This window comes from Ambystoma mexicanum, chromosome 6p (genome assembly GCF_040938575.1).
Source record: "Ambystoma mexicanum isolate Mex_15411 chromosome 6p, UKY_AmexF1_1, whole genome shotgun sequence".
Lineage (NCBI taxonomy): Eukaryota > Metazoa > Chordata > Amphibia > Caudata > Ambystomatidae > Ambystoma > Ambystoma mexicanum.
Window position 1 is genome coordinate 505,578,482 of NC_090935.1, and position 19,607 is coordinate 505,598,088.

General features: G+C 47.2%; 1 protein-coding gene across 3 annotated transcripts in view; it reads left to right on the forward strand.

Annotated features, from left to right (window-relative positions):
* Positions 1-19,607, forward strand: part of RAB3C (RAB3C, member RAS oncogene family) — an 829,967-nt gene that overhangs the window by 490,984 nt on the left and 319,376 nt on the right. The window lies entirely within an intron of this gene.

Consider the following 19,607-nt stretch of genomic DNA (forward strand, 5'->3'; position numbering starts at 1 on the left):
AGTCTCCTGGCGTGTACATGGCAACCATGTCAAAATGCCCCTGGGCCTTTGTTGGGCCTGGCACTGCCATGGAGGGAGGTGCTGTGCTTTTGGGAATTGAGGTGTTGCCATGTCGTTCTGCGTATTATTCACTTCCTCGCGTTGGACTCCTTACCCTCCCTCCAGTGCTTAATTCTTAAAAAAAATAAGTTCCAGGGCCCAAAAAATCTTGGCCCCGTTGGCCCCCAGACGGCCCGTGCCGGCTCAGTGCTAGACCTAGATGCTAGAGAGTGCCATACAGCCAGCAAGAGCGTGCTTTCTGGCCTCACCTATCCTGCTAATAACATGTTGGATAGAGCTCCTAATTTCTAGCCCTCTGGTCTGGGTTGCTACCATTATTCGAAATTGGATCTGGAGAAAGGCGACGTATTGAGGGTGTAATTTTCAGTGCCTGTCGTGAAGACCCTCTGTGGGGGGGGTCGTAGACTGAGTGACACATTGTGAGGTACAGAATCGGGCAATAACACAGACACTATGTTTGGAGCCGGGAAAACCCCTTCACAAATTTGGGTGCATTGTTGACATGGCCATGCTTGGTGTATGAGTCCAGGGGACCCCATCCCTCACCAACTGTACTCATGCTTGTGGTCTGAAACTGTCCCTGAAGTCGTGAGATCTTTGCATATTGTAATCTGCAGCGTATGGCATGGATGTGTAAGTTAGTCCGAGACCCACCAGAAGTGATGCTGAGAGACGCAGATCTTAACTCAGGCTGTTTGACACGGACACACACAGTTGGGGATACCCCCTTTCATCTGGGAAACTCACCAGATACAAAGTTAAGAGGCACATGTGTAATTATTCTGCCGAAGTCCCAGCGCATTACTTCTCGAGTTCCCGCCAGGGCCCCTCATGAGACGAATATTAATCAGGTGCTACGGAAACGGGTTGTTAACTTCATCTCTTGTCATAAAACAGGAGTTCTACAAACAAGATGGCATTTCTTTGCATAATTGCCTGACGCCAAGCCGTTCCGGGTTACTGTGAGGTGGTGCCCAATATCATTTTATATTCCTTCATAGGAAGGGTTTGTACATGTTTGTACATGAAATATGAAGAAATGATTGACTGCCGAAAAGCAAGCCTTTTACCAGTGTGATGCTGCCCCCCCCCCCGTGGGCACACCGAGTTAAAATCTGCATGTTCCAACACAAAATGGCTTGCTGGTTCCAGAATTCTCCAGAATCAGCGAGTTTTTGTCCCAGTGAACGGTTTCAAATGCTGCTGCTGTTCCCCTTGAAATGAGGTGCAAATTAAATAGTTATTGATCTTAGGTAAATAAGGCTAACCAGGTTTCTCTGTTTTGGCTTTGACACAAGACTGTGTAGACTCTATTTAGGCTCCCATTATGAGTTAGGCAGGCTGTTTTTTCTCCCTTTAAGAAAACAAGATTACACCATGTTGAACTTTCCAACGAGGAGGGACAGACAGGTTTTCCCTTGGTGTGGGTGCCAGGTAAACCCTTGTCCACTGTGATTCAAATACCCACAGACGTAAGTCCTGAGGTTAAAAAAGCCACATGCGCAGCATGTTCACATGCCAACCCAGACAATGCCATTGCTCCCAGTGATGAAGGGATCACAAATGCTGTAGACACTTTTCCATACTAACTGGAAGACTTTCAGGCTATCAGTAGACCCACCAGAAACAGGGTGCCCAGACTTACACAGGCAAATGCAGTGGCGTGACTCCCATGTAATCTCAGGCCATGCTCTTCCAGGCCACATGACTACAGTACCAAATTACAAAACAGCACATCCCACAATACTTAGGTGTGCACAATATTACTAAACATCACCCAATGAAGAGGGACCTTACCTGAACCAGGATTTTTTCAATTTTTTTGACAGGCAGGCCGCTCTATACTGCGTTGAGGTAAGCAGCCTACAGCTCAGCTGGGCTTACAGCAGGCAGCATCCTGCTGTCGGCGAACGTGCTGGAGCTAGATCCGAGGAGGAGATGCCAGATGGTGGGCCACAGGTTCACGGACAGCAAGAAGAGGACGAGAATTACTGGACTGCCAGTGCTGCCCACTGCCGGCCCGTGCACACCAGCCAGCTCCAGGGTGTGGTCGCAAACTCACTGAGGTTGCGCCTGTGCCCCCTGCCTGGCTGGCACGCACGGGCCAGGCTGTGTCAGTTATATGACGCTCACGGCTGTGACCATCACCCCGCTGTGAACTGCTGATCTGCGTGCTGCACATTGTCAGGCACTTCAGGCAGCAGGCACGGCGACACTTCACCAGACCCATGGCGCAAGTTCGCAAAACAAGAAATAAAAATAATGCAAGCACTGCCGCCGCCATCGGAGCAGCAACGCCTGAAAAAAAAAAGCACCAGTGTAGCATGACTTTTAATTTTAAATTATTTCTAAATAAATCACAAGGCGTGCCGGTGCCCAAAAAAGTGTGCCGGTGTTGCCCACCAGCAAACACTGGCACAAATTAAGCACTACCTCCCTCTGTTTTCTTCCCTCTTTTTTGAGCTTAACCAGTTGGTTTCCTATGGGTGCCGCTGGTTGTGTGGTTGTTGAGCCCTGTATGTTGCATCCCACATGGTCCGCTGGACTCAATCAGATGTACTTGAGATTTTCTTGTCTTCGCTTCCCCTTCCCTGACGCTTACAGTGTCGCCTACTGTAGTGTGGACTCGCACAATGTGTCTGCATAGTCCATCGCAAGTAAAAAAATAAAATAATTACAACTATTGTGTGGGATGTTCCAACCCACTCATCCAAGCCCTGCAACATCACTGGGCATTGCTGCCAGCAGAAACATCATAATGGCCACTGGAAAGCATGCTGCTCGACAGAAATCATCCAAAAATGCGCAGTGAAAACCTGGAAAATAGGCTGCCATCTACTTTTGCCTATCTTAGTGAGCACAGGAGATCACTGGCCAAAACCACCATTGAGCTATCCACCAAGTAGCCTGAAACCACTTGGAAATAGCAATGCTGATTGCCAAAAGCAACACAGAGCTGGTTGGGAATCCGTTTTTTCTGGATTGTCAAAAATTGCTAAAATCATGACTCACCAAGCTTCTGGGGGGCAGACCAGACTGGGAGGTGGATTTAACATTGCACCAAATATATGTTTAAGGAAAATGGTTCTAAAATATTGTACCAAGCTGACCGAAATGTCAAACTTTGAGACGGTTAATATGAAAAATTCACTCACAGTTCAAGACTAAGCTGGATGCCGTACGATGTTCTGAGACCAAACCCCGGATTTATTAATATTGTAGATACAGTGTTTATGTTAGAAACATGAAAACTTACAGTAATATGCTCAGAGAGTGTGTGTATGTCTGTGTAAAATTTGGTGCAGAACCAATATTGAGAAATTCACCAAAAATGAAAATAAGTGATCATTTCTGAATCCAAGCTCTTAGGAACATTGGGCTTGAAGAGAGACCTGCCTTAATTCATCTGTGAGGTGTACATGCATTCTCAACAACTTGTGTATCTGGGAAATATGTTTTTTATGAAAACTTGATTTTCTAAGTAAAAGCAAAGGGGAGTTTCATCACTAGATTGTAAAACACAGCATCACTCTTACTCATTCTGACACGCTAATCCTTTCTCCAGTCATGTCACAGGGAATTCTCTAACCTATGAAATCCTTAGGAGGTTGGGAATATAGAATCAGCCTTCCCACCCACTTTGAAAACACATGAAAAGAGACTGCTTAGGACAGGCGAGGACACATTCACTTTTCCACTTCAACTGATTCCTGCGAAGCACTCTGCCGGACCAGATCCCGACAATATCCAGACTCCAGATAGATCCAGAGACCAGACTCCAGAACCAAGCTCCAGAATCCAGAATCCAGAAATTTGAAGCAAAAGCCTAATTCACAAGCTGAATCCTTCTCAGCAGGCCTCAGAACTTTAGCAACCTGATTCTCACATTCAACAGCCGGGCTGAGCTGTTCTATTCTAGCCAAGAACCCTGTGCTAGGACCGAGGTCCAGACCCAGAAAGCAGCGCTGCTTCCAGAACCCGTCAGACCCCGAACAGAGGCTGTGCTGTGAGCAGAACCAGTGCCTGAGACCGTCCGGTGGCGAGTGAAGTCCAAACCTGACCAGATCGGTGATGAGGCCCATTTCTATTCCATTCCAAAACTAGGAGTGAGTATCTAGTCTAGAACTGTACAGAACAAATCTCTTAGTTTAAAGTAATCTTATCCCATCCATTTCAACCTGTCCAGAACTGCAGTTAGAATTTTGTGTCCATCCTGTGATTCCAAATCTGTAAAGTGCCTTCTGTCATTTCTGAAATCTTGACTTTATTTCTGAAAATCTACCTTCACAAAAATGTCCGTATCTTTTGAACCGTATGTCCTAGAAGCGAAATTTAACTGTCATTTTAAAGCTAAGATCCTCAGCTTTCCAACTAACCTTCCTTATAATTTTTCCGTAATCGCGATTTACGTACGCTGAAAAAGTGCAGCGAATTGCAATTTAGCTCAATTTCATTTTCTGTCAAAATAGCTGCTCCTTGTTCTCAATTGCTGAATTTCGTTTTCAACTTGGTAATCACTCATGAATCATTGCTAGTGTTGACCTGAACCAATCCAAAGTAACTATCACTTATTCTGAATATCCCCTAGTGAATTGAAATCATTTTACCATATTTTTCCATCCATTGCAATCACATTCCAAAGCGTTTTGACCTATGTTTTAAAATCATTCCTGTGTCTCTCTAAGCTTGCTGGGGGCAACTGGAATTGAACTGCATTCTTGATTGTATTCTTGAAACCTGTGTACCCTCCTTCCCATCTCTTCATACTGAATAGTGGGGGGTGTGAGTAGTCACAGGGGAAAAAGTGATTATATTATCTTCTGATTGAATTCATATCAAGTTTATTTCTGTGCTGCATTCTTTCCCATCTTGCATTTCCTTGAACCATAAAAGTATGTTCTGCTACCTTATCCTTCCTCTTCCGACTCCTTTCAGATTAAAGAGATTGTGCTATTGTAATATTACCCATTGTTGATTACCGTCCATGTTCATAAGTGTGCTATTCAAATATTATTTTATTCATAAAAGTGTGATATATATATATTGTTTAATTCTTCAAATAAACCCTTTTAATTTGCAAAACAAACCTACTTCTTGGCTCAGTGAGGTCAGGGGGATTCAAAGAGAGGGGCGTTATATAAGGGTTCATCATCCAGATTTAAGAACTTTTGACATAAAAATATATAAATAAGGGCTTCCATTGGGCATCCCATCCTAAGCATTGACTTAGTTGGATTGCTGGATTGAAGTCACTTACAATTGGCACCCCGGAGTCCCATGAAAAGTTCAAATAGTTCTATCTTGTTTTATTTCCACTGGAGATTGGGGTTGTGCATTCAATAGCCTCCAGTAAAAATAATAAATATATATATATGTGTATATATATATATATATATATATATATATGTGCACCCCAGACGGGACCCCAGAGTGTGAATAGCAATCGCTCCCTCTCTCGAATGTGCGTTATAGGAAAGCCAGTACTTAGTGGAGACGAGCATCGCAGCTTTTACGTCTGGGTGGGCACAGTTTTAGGTCTCTTTCAGAGCTATTGCTGCCTTACATAGAGGGGCCCCCTGCTTACAATCAGCTGGTCTGTGATGCTGAACAAGTCTATCATAGTGAAGCCTCTGCTACAGTGTCACTCATTTGTGGAAAGTAGTGCACCTGTGTTCATTGGAAAGAGGATCGCGGGTTGCTGCTTTTAAATGTGTGCGATTTCTCCTTAAGTACTACATTACAGTGTGTTAAAAAAATATGATTTCTTAGACTCCCAATTAATGAAAGTCTGGAGCTCTGTGATGCACAGAGTGCCATTGAGTTGCCCACTGCATCTTAACTAAAGCAGGATGTTTCTGAGTGCCATGTTCCAGTGCTATGGCCTGCCTGAAAACGTTGTTGTTTACTTGTGTTTGTACTTTCTCTGTGATGCCTGTTCTGTGATAATGGTTTTACGTGTTGCAGTGTGCATTTTCCTTGTATGTGACAAGTTTGGGCGGCGGCATGTAATTGCATGTTACTCAAAGTACATTTATGCAGTTTCTTTCTTCTCTCGATCTTAATGAAAGCTGGCTGCTGTAACTGTGTGCATCTATATGCTATAAATCTGAGCAAATTATGTCACACAATCCAGATGCACCCTTCTGACTATTGAAGAACAATGATGACACAGTTATGCAAGTTCTCGTGGCATTTCATGATACCTAGCAGCTAAGAAGAGACAATATGGCAAACATCTATCACATCTGTTCTCATTTTACCAAAATGTGACATATTACAGAGCTGCCACCGTGGCGCAGCTTTCACATTTTCTGTTTCTTTTTTATCTTGTCTTTACTGTGTTGGCTACTTTTTATGATGTATTTATATGCAACTGGTGTCACCTGAAGTGGAGAGACCATGGCATGTGGGATGTGGAATGGTTGATGACTGCACTTTCAATACTAGAGCTGCCCTTCAAAGAAAGTCTATGAGAAATTGGATGCGCAGAGGCTCTGTGGTCTATCACCTGTATCTGGCATTTACTATATACCTGGCTCAGGTTTCACCCCATGTGATAAGGTGAATGATCACAGTGGCGACAATGCAATTCTAGCTTCTTGGGGCATCATACCCCCCTGTCTATCACCTGTATCTGGCATTTACTATATAGTTGGCTCAGATTTCACCCCATGTGATAAGGTGAATGATCACAGTGGCGACAATGCAATTCTAGCTTTTTGGGGCATCATGCCCCCCTCTCTATCACCTGTATCTGGCATTTACTATATACCTGGCTCAGATTTCACCCCATGTGATAAGGTGAATGATCACAGTGGCGACAATGCAATTCTAGCTTCTTGGGGCATCATACCCCCTGTACATCACCTGTATCTGGCATTTACTATATACCTGGCTCAGATTTCACCCCATGTGATAAGGTGAATGATCACAGTGGCGACAATGCAATCCTAGCTTTTTGGGGCATCATACCCCCCTGTCTATCACCTGTATCTGGCATTTACTATATACCTGGCTCAGATTTCACCCCATGTAATAAGGTGAATGATCACAGTGGTGACAATGCAAATCTAGCTTTTTGGGGCATCATACCCTCCTGTCTATCACCTGTATATGGCATTTACTATATACCTGGCTCAGATTTCACCCCATGTGATAAGGTGAATGATCACAGTGGCGACAATGCAATTCTAGCTTCTGGGGGCATCATACCCCCTGTACATCACCTGTATCTGGCATTCACTATATACCTGGCTCAGATTTCACCCCATGTGATAAGGTGAATGATCACAGTGGCGACAATGCAATTCTAGCTTTTTGGGGCATCATACCCCCCTGTCTATCACCTGTATCTGGCATTTACTATATACCTGGCTCAGATTTCACCCCATGTGATAAGGTGAATGATCACAGTGGCGACAATGCAATTCTAGCTTCTTGGGGCATCATACCCCTTGTACATCACCTGTATCTGGCCTTTAGTATATACCTGGCTCAGATTTCACCCCATGTGATAAGGTGAATGATCACAGTGGCGACAATGCAATTCTAGCTTTTTGGGGCATCATACCCCCCTGTCTATCACCTGTATCTGGCATTTACTATATACCTGGCTCAGATTTCACCCCATGTGATAAGGTGAATGATCACAGCGGCGACAATGCAATTCTAGCTTCTTGGGGCATCATACCCCCTGTACATCACCTGTATCTGGCATTTACTATATACCTGACTCAGGTTTCACCCCATGTGATAAGGTGAATGATCACAGTGGCGACAATGCAATTCTAGCTTCTTGGGGCATTTACCAAATTCATCAAGTCTATCTTCCCCATCTTCTTCTGCCCTTAGCTCTGGCAAGCTTTTGAGTTCCATCGCACCTTGAAACATTTGTGTTTGGGCGTGCGAAAAATAAAAATAAATAAAATATCATATCTGCTTCTCAAAATGGACGCCGTGGAGTGACTGACACAAAAATTTGAGCCACGCCTTGCCAGAAAATAATGCAAAACACTCCACTTCAGTGCACTCTATTTGACAGCGGAATGACCTTACGATGCAAAAGAAATAAGGTCCTTTAACATTCTACATGTTTATTCCTAATATGAAGCACACCCAGCCACATTCTCACAACAAACGTAGCGATACAGCTGACCTGGTACCGAAAGCCCCACTCTGATATCTGTCCTGCTACCTGTGCAAGCGCTAGACTAACATGTCCCACAATTACAAGGCCTCCCAACTGTCTCATGATGGAGGACCTGGAACAGTGACACTAACATGAGGACTCCTATAGTACGTGAGTGGCCTTTCCAACTCCAGTGTGCGTACTGCGAAATGGAGGACAATCTTACCATCTCAACTGCAGTTCAAGCGCGCCCAGCTGCCCTGCTACTGCCCACATTAGACAGTGTCATGGAATGCGTCGCACATCTCGGCATGCAGGTTCCAAGACACGTGCTTGTCTCTGAGAGAAGCAAGTCGCAGAGAGTCCTTCAGCACCGGCTTGGCTACAGGGTTCCCAGTTGGTGCTGCTGCTTCGCAGCACGGAAGAAACACTGAGCTCTGATGTATTCATCTCCTTTTCTCACTGCCCGGGTGAGCAGATTCGTCTACCAACAGGCCGCCTAGGGCTTCAGTGTGCACAGAACACTTTCCTGACAAGCCTCACTTTAGCTAATGAATTTCAAGCTGCTCCGATTCTGCCAACAGCTGATAGCACCCCTATGTCTTCCTCTTCTGCTCTCTATGCACCCCCCAACTAAAAACCAAAACAATAGGGCACCATAGATGTGCAATGGTGACGAGTTGACATGTGGCAGAGTCAAACCCAACACGCATGTATGTCATTGGTGGCTGCAAAGGGCAAAGTGGGATTGTTGAGACGATGAGTAATTGAAACACAGAGTCCATAGAAAGAATGAGGCAGCCAAGTTGCATTACAAATCAAGTGTGCAAAGAAGGGAAAGGCACATTTGGGAAACGAATTGAGGTACCACTTTCAGGCATTGCACACATGAGATTTCTGGAACACACTGAACAACACAAAATAATCCAATGCAGGAAGAATGCTGTCAAGACGCAGGATGGCGGAATGTGGAATAAAGGTAGGACTATGGATCAGACAGGAGATGAGAGGATTTACTTCACCCCGGAAAGGTCAGTAGTGCGTTATATCGGGGTGTGATTATCTCACTTGGAGCCGAGCAGGACAAGGGTGAGGAGGCACAGCAGGCGGGACTCTGAACCTTAGCACAGCAGGCAAAAGGGGGCTTGAGTGAAGCTGGATGTGCGAAGACTCTCATGTTTTCTATTAACCTTGCTCAAGGACGCACCCACGTGTGGGAATTGCCATTTTTTTCAAATGTTTAAATGTGTATTTGATAGGGGAGTTAGATCTGACATTACCTATGTGTGACTCCATAAGACATGATGCAAGTGATGTAATCAATGATGTCATTGTAGATTACATTCATAATGCAGGGTGATGCCATTTGTGAAGTCCTGGGTGATTTCTCTCCAATGATATATGTGATTGATGTGCTTTTTTGCGTGATGTCAACAACAGCCAACTGTGCCAGGGTTAGGGATGCATGGCTACCTTCGTTAAGAGACATTCGACGTTGAGTCAGTAGTTACAGAGGTCACATGAGAAGCCAATAATGCAATTTTTAGGGAGCTAAACAATGGCACAATCAATTAGAGCAAAGAGAGGATGTGTGCAATAGAATGCTCTCAAGTACTGCACAAAGAGGTTCCTGAGCAATTTATCTCAATGTTCTATAAGAGTAACATCTTAAGAGGGACCGATATTACATTCTATAAATAAATAAGGAATATATTTACAAGGAGCACAGTATCCATAGCATATTTATCCACATACAGAGGTAAAGGTTTTTAAAGAAGAAGCAAGACAGTTCTTGTTATTGAGAAATCCTCCAAGAAGGCCGGGACGGGAGGATAGCTCAGGTGCAACGTGTTTGTTTTGGAAGCAAAGACAATGGTCCCAGGATTAGCAACTGGTCTCCGGTATGAAGCGTGTTATAAAAGATGAACTAGTTAATTAGAAGCATAGAGCCTAATTGAACAATTAGCTGCAATGCATTTTACAAACAGACACTGGCCACGAAAAGTGGACAGCTCAAAATCTAGAATACGGAAAATAAACAAGATGGGAAATGATACTGTCCTAAGTACATAGAACCACTGGAAGATAGTAAATCAATACACCAGGCTCTTGTAGCACCACAATTCATCGGAGAGTCGTCTGAATGGGATCATATATTAAAGTCTTACCTATCAGGAGGAGGATGGATACATTTAGTGAGGACAGAACAGCTGTTCAAGCCAAGGGCAGGCTTGTGCCAGACTGGCAGCAATGGGACATGCAAACTCTAAACGGCATGTATTCCATCCCCCTCTAGTGTCCTTTTGTTCAGAATTATTATTAAATAGGTGTTTTCTCTGCTAATAATGTTTTATTATTTTGGAAAATACTTTAAAGAAAATGTTTAAACAATAAACATATGCTTTCCATTTTGAGTTATACTAAACATATAACCAAACTACATGTGCACCATAAGTACACTGGGCTTCATTCTGACTAATTACCACCAAAATTGGTTACTGTTACCGCTACTTATTCCCGATGGTTACCATGGGATTTTTAAGTGGTGGGCATTGTTAGTCCCCATTTCTGGAGTTCTTAGGACTCCGGGTTTTTTTGTGTGGAATTCCCGCAAGTGATAATTCTGCTGCGATGAATAGCCTATTTTTGCAGGAAAAGTGGTGAATCCACCACTTTTCCTCCAAACTCAGAATTTGGTTGTGTGTTGAAAATGGCAGTAATTCCATTACTGCCCAAAAATGTGGTGGTAGTGTAATTACCACCACTTTTTTACTACATCGGCAAACTCGTAATGAAACCCATTATCCTTTTTCTATACATTTTGTGTAATATGTCTGCCGAAAGACGTTTGTTACAACACACCTAGCTCTTCTGCTAGTACATTTAAACAAGCTGTTCATTCCTCTTTACTTATTGTCAATTTATTTCCTGTTTCACTCCTACAAGCATATCATTCATTTGTCTGTTCTGTTCGACCTAACATGTTTCAGTTCACTTTTCTGTTGTTTACCATTCCTCAGGGGTACTTCTAGAAGAGGGCTTAGCAACCTTTGACTCCCCAAGTGATTTGGGGGCCGATTCATGGAACAAACGTGCGCTGAAAATCCATGCGCAAGCAGGCGCAAGGTAGCGCAAGCGTGAGAAACGCAGCGCACGCGCATGTGTGCAATTCAAGGAAGACGCTGCGCGTGTTTCCCGCTGTCTGTGCGCCCAATCCAGCCATGGCGCACGCAGGCATATACGGCGTGCGCTACGCGCACAGCAAAAGCGCACATAGCGCGGCGCACACAACCAAAGTGGGCGGAACAGTGGGCGTAACACGCGGAATGGGGAATAACGCGTGAAAAAGAAGGCGTAACTGGGGAAGTACTGCAGGGAACTACACAGAACGCCCACACGCACGCGAACAACCCGTATTCATGGATCCGAATACGGGAAACCCGCGCACGGCAAAAGACGCACACAGGCGTCAACGCGTCCGCCACACGAAGGCAGGCGGAAGCGTCCCCGCGTACAGTATAAAAGTGTGCGCATACAACAAACACGTATATACAGCTACGATGAATGCCCCATTTGTCGCAGCACTGATCGTGGGACACCGCAGGAGGAGGAGAATAGCCAGGGCACGCATTTTCGCACCACGGACAAGCCTTTTTGGGATGCCTGACGACCAGGTCTATGGCAGGTATAGGTTTCCACCCCACATCATCCTAGACCTGGTCAGGGAGTGGGAAGATGACCTTACATCCCCCACCCTTTGCTCCCAAGCATTGAGCCCCTTGGAGAAGCTGCTCAATGTCCTGCATTTTTTGGCCACTGGGTCATTTCAGCGGACTACTGCCATAGTGGGGGGGGTCTCCCAGGCCACGCAGTCACGCTGCCTACACCAGGTACTGGCAATCATGACAGCGCGCCCCTCAGTCCGCAGGCACATATACATGCCCAGAACACCCGCAGAAAGGCAGGCCGTTGTCCTGGATTTTTTCAGGGTGGCACACTTCCCCAAAGTGCTCGGTGCCATAGATTGCACCCATGTGGCCCTACGTCCACCTAGGGCCACTGAGCACATCTACCGAAACCGCAAGCACTGGCATTCCATCAATGTACAGGTGGTATGCGATGCAAAGGGAATCATCACCTCTGTCTATGCAAACTACCCTGGCTCCACCCATGACAGTTTCATATACAGAATGTCCGCCCTGAGCCGGGCCCTGGAAGCTGGGCAGCATGGCGACACATGGCTCCTAGGTGAGTACAAATGCCCTTGCACATGCATGCATGTCACACACACACACACACACACAAATAAACAAACCACAATAATCACAACCATTTACACCTCCCCATGGGACAGTGCCTACCCTCTGAGCAACCACATGATGACGCCAATCCGGAACCCCACCACACCACCCCAGGTAAGATACAACGCCGCCCATATTGCAACCAGGGCCATAGTGGAGCGCACATTCAGAGTGCTCAAGTCACGTTTCTGCTCCCATGACCGCTCTGGCGGGCAGCTACTCTATGCACCACCAGTAGTGTGCAGGATCATTGTGGCAGCATGTGTCCTGCACAATGTTGCAACACGGCAGGGCGTCTCGGTGGACATGGTGGTGCCCCCACATCCCCAACCACAGGCACAGGCGCTGCCCATGGGAGGGGACAGGGCACGTGGCGAGGAAGCCCGGACCCAGCTTGTGGCCCCATTTTTCACCTAAACTCCCACCCCTGCGGAGTGCACACAGGCCTGGCACATACCAGGTGACAATCGATGATGACAAAGAGACAGTCAACTGTCACAACCCTACCACCCTGAGATAGTTGCCATGGAAGTGCCACATCGTCTGCATCCCTAGCTACTTAAACACAAGCTCTCCTGTGTGACCAAAAGGCACACATATGACATGACATGATATGGCCTATACACAAGTATTTCAAGGTGCGATGAGGCAGGGAGGGGGGGAACAAGGGAAGACAGACAACGGTACTACTAGGCCAGGTGTCATTGAGATTGTGCAAGTGCAGGGGTAGGGGGAAGGGAAAAGTGCAAGGGGAAGGGGAGGGGGGGGAGTGCAGTACAGGGGAAGTAGACCAAAAAACAAAAACATAGGCCATCTGGTAGCAACTGCAAAGGTAAGTGCAGACAAGTGCTGGGAAGGGGGGGCTGTAGGGATAGAGAGACAGTACCGCAGTGCAGGGGTTGCCAGGGAGGCAGTGCAAGTGGAGAGTGGCTGGGCCAGGGACCGAGGTCGGTGAGAGTGGCCCAGTTGCAGATCCAGTGCAGTTCCAGTGAAGAATTTTGCAATGGAGAGGCAGAGAGAAAGCAGAAGCAAAGAGGAAGGTCTTGAGGTGCTTCCCGAACCGGAGATGGTTCCCCTCAAGTTCCAGTGAGGCAGGAAGGCTGTTCCAGAGGGAGGGCCCTGCCGCGGAGAGAGATCTACCCCCAGCTAGTTGCTCTGAGAAGCGGATGACCCTGACATGCAAGGTGTGCATCACACACACCTGCAAAACAGGCCATGGCCATTACTGTTATGTCACTCAAACCCTCCCAAACCACAACATGACATGGCAAGCAATACCCATACACCAACACAGTAACAATAAGGTACACATTGCCATGTCCAAAATGTACAGTGGCATCAGACAATGATGCCTGACCTGGAATCAGATGAAATGACAGACCAACAACCTCCCACCCAAAATAAGTCATTTCCAAATGCATTACAAGAGTTGTAGACGTAACATAACAATGAATGCCTGTCTACATGCACATTGTGCATTGCAAAATCAACACTGCAGCTTCTGGGTGCTGTGTCCTACTCCTGCAACACACTGCTCAGCGCACAGCACAGTGAACAGCCATTGTGTGTGATGCACACCCTGAGCATCACATCTAAGCAACAGACCACATCAAAAAGCAAATTAGGCATGTACAGGATCCATAATTGGTCACAGAACATGTGCTGCAGGGACACAGTGGGCACCAGAAGGCAAACAGTGTACACGTGGATATGCAAGTGTGGGAGTACATGTAGTGCATCAGAGTGCAAGTGTGTGGGTCAGCAAGGACATGCACTCAACATATGCATGTGCAATCAAGTGACCATCAGTGTTCTCTACACATCACATGTGAACATTCACCATGTGTACACCCCAGCATGTCAAACCATAACTATCCCCTCGCACCTGAAAGGTAAACACAACACATGAACAGGCATTGATCAGCAGAACACAACATGTACATAGGATACCACCATTACAATGTCAGGGTTCCCATCACACTGCAGGGCAAGACAACTATCAACAACAACCCCCCCCCCTCCCTCACAAATGACCATGACCCACTGAACAACTGCACCTAGGTCATGGAGCCTTCAACCCTCAATTCTACCTGGCCACAGGATCACCTTTACCCTTCGTCACCATCTCCCACCTTGTGTGTAAAAAGGTGCCTGCACCCTCAGAATCCACACTCATTTCCAAAATCACAAAATCCAAGCCATAAAAACGAACCAGCACACCCTCCAGTAGAAGACTTCACGTAGCAGTACCTCACAAAGGCCAAGTACTACCACAATGATGCAACAACCAAGGTAGCACAGTAAAACAATGTCACAACAGGATGTGAACCATGTGTGGTACATAACATAGGATGATGCACCATGAACGGATGTGTACTGTCACAGGTCCCGTGTACAGGCGCGGGAGTGTCACGAAACAATCACCCCCACTGTGTCCCGGGTGCCTGCAAGGTCAAACTCACACAGGCCCCTGAGACCCTGGTGGGGAAGGAGGTTCAGGGATATGCAGTCGGGACAGGTGTTGGCACACTGGATAACTGGAATGAGTGACAGGAGAGGGGAGGAGGAATGACACATGAAAGTAGGGAATGCACGAAAATGTACTACCTGCATGAACACATACATAATCCAAGCAAACTTGGACATCATTGTCATGGCCTTCTGTAGTCCAGGCTTAGGAGTGGTACGAACCAACCACCCCCTCTAGGGTTTTGGCACCTGCAAGTTCGGGGCTTACACAGGCATCCGCAACCCCAGCGGGGAAAGAGGGTTAGGGAACGTTGCTTGGATAGGTACGGGAAGCAGGAACACCGGGTAGAGGGTACAGGGTTCAAAATTGCATAGGATTCTGGGTGATTAGGGGGAAAAAAACATACCAAATTGAATCACCCATAAATCCATGCATTAGTGCACCCCCCAGCAAGCCTATGCAGAGCAGTTTGAAAGAAAAACTACAAGACACTTAGCTCTGGTTTTGAGTGCTGGCCTCCTGCCTGCGCACTCTCAGGTCCGGTTACAGGAGCACTGCAATGCTGCAAAAAGAGCCACAGTCAACAACCTGTATGTGCCAATTACACAAAAACACACCACCAAACATGCCCCATAGCAACAAACTACTCTACAAACAGACAATCTGGTGTAGATGCTTCGTACCCATAAATAACATTACCCCTGTGACGGGTCATACACAGTCAATGCAGTAAGTCAGCCGCCGGTGGGTGCGTGGCAAATGGAACACCAATGTGTCACAATTCACACAGCATGCAATGTTCCCTGGGTAAGCAGACAGACCCATATAGCAAGCCATGACTTCAGAGCAAGTTGCGTACCACCATGACCGAAACAAAGTTGGCAGTGCATTCATCATAAAGTACATGGAAATGAAATGCACTGCACCCGAGTATGTCCCTTGCTGTATGTCCCTGTGAGCTGCCCCTTTCCATGTCTCTGAAGGCTACATGGTTGATACAAGTGCCTCGATGGACCTTGGTGTACCGGAGGGTATGTGCCACTGCCCCTGCAGGTGTTCCAGACAACCTCACAATCAACAGCCATCAGTCCACCAACACATCTGAGCTGCATTGTGCATTGTGTGCTTCAACACCAATATTCGTCCAAGCTCACCCTCAGTGCTGTGACTAAGCCTGCATGTGCAACTCGCCTGGTGCAAGCTTTGCTGTGTTGTGGCCCCCCTGTGCTGCTCACCTTGCCTGGAGTTCCTTGGAACACGTCAGCAGTTCTAGGATGTAGGTCTGCAATCCCTCTGCCTCTGCTTGTGCACACATGTGCATGTGGGCACCAACAAACGTGTCCAGAATTCCGTCGTACAATGGGCCATGTCTGCTGGCAAAGGTGCTCTGGAGGCTCATCCCCCTGCAGAAAGGGCATGAAACACATGATTAATGCTTCAAAGTCATCTGTGTGTGTCTCTTCAGGCATCTCATTACTTGACCATGTCAGAGAGTTACATCATAAATCACACCATCAGTCCGTCTTTCACATCCAAAGTGTGGAACACTATCTACAGCATGATTTGCAACAAGCACGTGTACAGTAAAGATAAGAAACATACTACACAATGCATAGCAATTAATGTACACATTAATCATGAAACACCCCATCTAGCAAAAGCTGAACAGTGGACAATAACACCAAAATCATCCCCACTAGGGGTGTAAACACAAGTCACACAGCACCAGACATGCCACAGATATGACAGTCCAAAGCCCTTGTGTAAAAGTTTGTGACACCGAACCATCCTTGCGAGCCCATGGATAAGGGAGGCAGGAGTGGCATATGTGAGTCAAGGACCCCAAGCAGCAAACACATACACAAGACAAGCCTGAAGGGCCGAGCTGGAACAGACAGTGGATGCCTTCAAAAGCCACAAAGTACCGCACTGTCACATGAAAGCACAATAGACAAGCAATTTTAAACTATATCAACTAATTACACTAACTATGGAAAACCTACATTACCTAATTAAACTAACTATCAAACAGAAACTTAACTAACTAAACTAAAAGAAGAATCAAAAATGGCCACATACGACCCGGGGGGGAGGGGAGGCACCCAGGAGGGGGGAGGTACAGGGTGCTGCTCAACATCCACATGCGATGATGCTGAGCCAAAAAAAAAAACTCCATGGGCTCAACGCCTGCACAGCCCGACCTATGTGGGAGATAGATGGTCGTCCGAGTCTGGCCCATCCTGTAAAGGAGGACGTGCCCCTCGTCGGCAGCAAGTCTGCCGAACGGGTGAGCCTGGTTCTGTGTGGCGATGTGACGTAGGTCTGCATGCAGAACCTCATGTGATACACGTGCTTCCTCTTGCAAGGTAGCACGTGTAACGCGGAGTTCCTCCTGCAAGGCCTGGCTGGACAACCGCTGCACCTCCCGGCAAGCCTGTAGCTCAGCCGAGATGGTATGCTCAAGCTGTGCAAACCTCTCCTCTGCCTGCTGCCTCTGGGACATCATAAGGACACCCAGAGTAGATCTGAGGGAAGCATACTCCTCCCTCAGGGCATCCATGTGCGCCTCTGCGTGAGCAGCAATTGCTTGACGCAGAGACGACATTTCAGCCTGGCGTGCCCTGTCTGAGGCCGCCATGCCCAGCCTGAGCGAGCGGGCCGTGGACCGTGCCGCCTGATGCTGGAGAAGCACCTGCCTAGCAGGGGGGAGCACAGATCGGGCCACACGCTCCATGCTCTCAGCGATGTTCTCCATTGCTGCCCCCTACCGTTCTGAATTGGCAGTCATGTCTTGCTCCCAATCAGTATACTGTGGTTGCGCGCAGCGACCGTGTTGCCGGGCTTGACCCCTGCGGGACCCAAGGACCGGGGGTCCTCACTGTGTTGGCACCGGCCGCGGCTGCACGACTACATGCCCCCATCAACGTGATGTCCCACGCACATCAGTGACTGGTGTGGAAGGTGACCCTGTGTCCCGATCCACCACGGGCGGAAGAACCAAGACTGTCTGATCCCTCAGTGCAGGGGTCGCAGACAGAGGAGTGTCCACATCAGAATCACTCACCCCTGACACATGGACTTGATGCTCATCCAACTCAACATGGACGTCAGAGTCGTCATCAAGGCTGGACTCATAGGCAGCCAGAGACAAGATGGACTGTAGCACTTGGGGTTTTCGTGGCCTACCACCCCACGACCCCCACTAGTGCCGGGTTGATGTAGTGGTAACAACCCTGTGTCTGGCATGACAACACCATCCTCATCACCTGAAAAATAGAGAGAAAAAAGGTCACTACACATGTCAGAAGCACACAACACACACACACACCGACAGCAAACGCATCAGGCAGACATGTGACACACAACATATAACCTGGCATGCATGCTGGGTCAACTTTGAATTGCTTCTGTGATCAGACCTGTTGAAAGGTGGCAGTTTACATTGAAGTGGGTCTATGCAGTGCAGAAAATGTGTATGCCACTCACTACCTACATGTACAAGGACTCCATGGTGTGTGCCAGGAAATGTGAAGGCAGTGCAATGTCAAATTCAGACATCACGTGCATTGTGCATTCAATGTGTACCATATCTAGAAGCCAAGCACCCCTCCACCCCAGTACCAAAGCAGGGATGCCTAGCATGGTATCAAAAGACTTACCATACACCTGTGTATTGACAGGCAGTGTTGACTGGCATCTCAGCTTAATGTGATTCAAGTGACAACACTGCATGGGACAGTAAGCAAGACACATGATGAAAACTCTGGATTCCGCCCATGTGTGAAGAAGACACAACAACAGTCGGACAGAGTCATTGGCCATTGAACAGGCTGAGGCCTGTGAGCCACACAGATTGTCAGACCCTAAACATGTGTGCAACGCAGGACTGAGCCACAGTTGACATGGGAAGGCTGATGAGATGGCAGGCAATGTATGTAACCAAGGACTTGTATTACAGTGATCATCCAGTCAAGGACACGTAGGGGCATGCGTGCAATGCACATTGAGCATGAATGGGCACTCATGTCCCTGCGGGACATCTGACCTATGCACAGTACAAGTGAGATACCCTGCATCAAGTACTAAGGCTGTACCACACGGCATATGTTTGGCAGATTCTACGCTGGAAGTTAGCGTCTACACAGGACGTGTCATGATCTCTGCTTCCAAAAGGTCAGGGTTTTCCCAACTCCCTTGGAAGCAGATCCATAACCCAGGTTCCGAGTGCCAACCAGTCCCAATTGGGACCTTTTGGACCCAGTCCTGGCGCCATTGGCACCAGGCTCATAAATATGCCCAGTCCCAGCGCTGGAAGCGCCGGGCTCATAATGCTTGGGTGGACTTACCTGCAGCAGACCATGCTGCTTACTTGCCTGCCAGTTGAGCCTCTGATCCTCTTCTGTTTGGAACTACTTTTCCTGTTGGGTGGGGCTGGAGCCACTCCCTAGATTCAGAACACTGGAACTCTTCTGGAAGGCAGGAACTCTTTTTTTTACCAGGAACTCTTTTCTTACTTAGGCGTGGCTGTGGAAGGAGATACCTAAGCACTACAGGAGGCTATTTAAACCACACCCGGTGGATGAATCTTGCTTTGCGTTATCCTGCACCCTCTGCAGCAGAACGCTCATCGTGTCTTCTGCATCCAGTC